The sequence below is a fragment of the Alligator sinensis genome, unplaced genomic scaffold (genome assembly GCF_000455745.1).
Source record: "Alligator sinensis unplaced genomic scaffold, ASM45574v1 scaffold20_2, whole genome shotgun sequence".
In the NCBI taxonomy this organism is placed as follows: Eukaryota; Metazoa; Chordata; order Crocodylia; family Alligatoridae; genus Alligator; species Alligator sinensis.
The window spans coordinates 1,341,371-1,342,020 of NW_005842012.1; positions in this window are offsets into that span (position 1 = coordinate 1,341,371).

Genomic DNA, 650 nt, shown 5'->3' on the forward strand with positions numbered 1-650 from the left:
AAGAGCGGTAAGAAAGTAAGTCCTCATGGACCCAGAGGGAGATGGCCTTCCAGCTTCAGCTCTCTCTCTGCAAAACTAAAGCTTATTTCCTACTTATGGGGACTTTTTTACCATCTTGTACCATCTACCCTTTTCCCAGAGCCTGACCAAGGGACTTTGATCCCAAAAAGCTTGCAGAAAAAGACCATTTCCCAGTTGCTCTAATAAAAGGTATCATTTTGGAACCGAGAGTCTAGTCCTCGGTATGTCTTCTCGGCTCAGACCAGCACGGCTCGCTACCAAGCGCGCTCCGAGAGCAGTAAGGCAGCCTGCGCAAAAGCTGGCGTGAGGGTGGGAGCACGGAGAGGAAGAAGGAGGGGAAGAGGAGCGGGAAGGTTCAGCCACACGCCGAGGCGGGCTTGGAAGAAGGCAGGATGAGGCCAGGGCGGCACCGCTGGGCTCCTGCTGCCATCCCCTCGGCCCAGGGCTGCCCCCTCGCCAGCCCCCGGGGTGGGGAGGGAGAAGGAAGACAGGAGGGATGGATGCATCCACATGAGCGCCCTTTGCAAGGCTTCATTCCGGTCCCCTTTCCAGCACTTGGACACCCTGTGCGTGTGCACAGACGTGTGTGCGCGTGTCCCCACACCTCCCCTCGGGACAACACACGCACC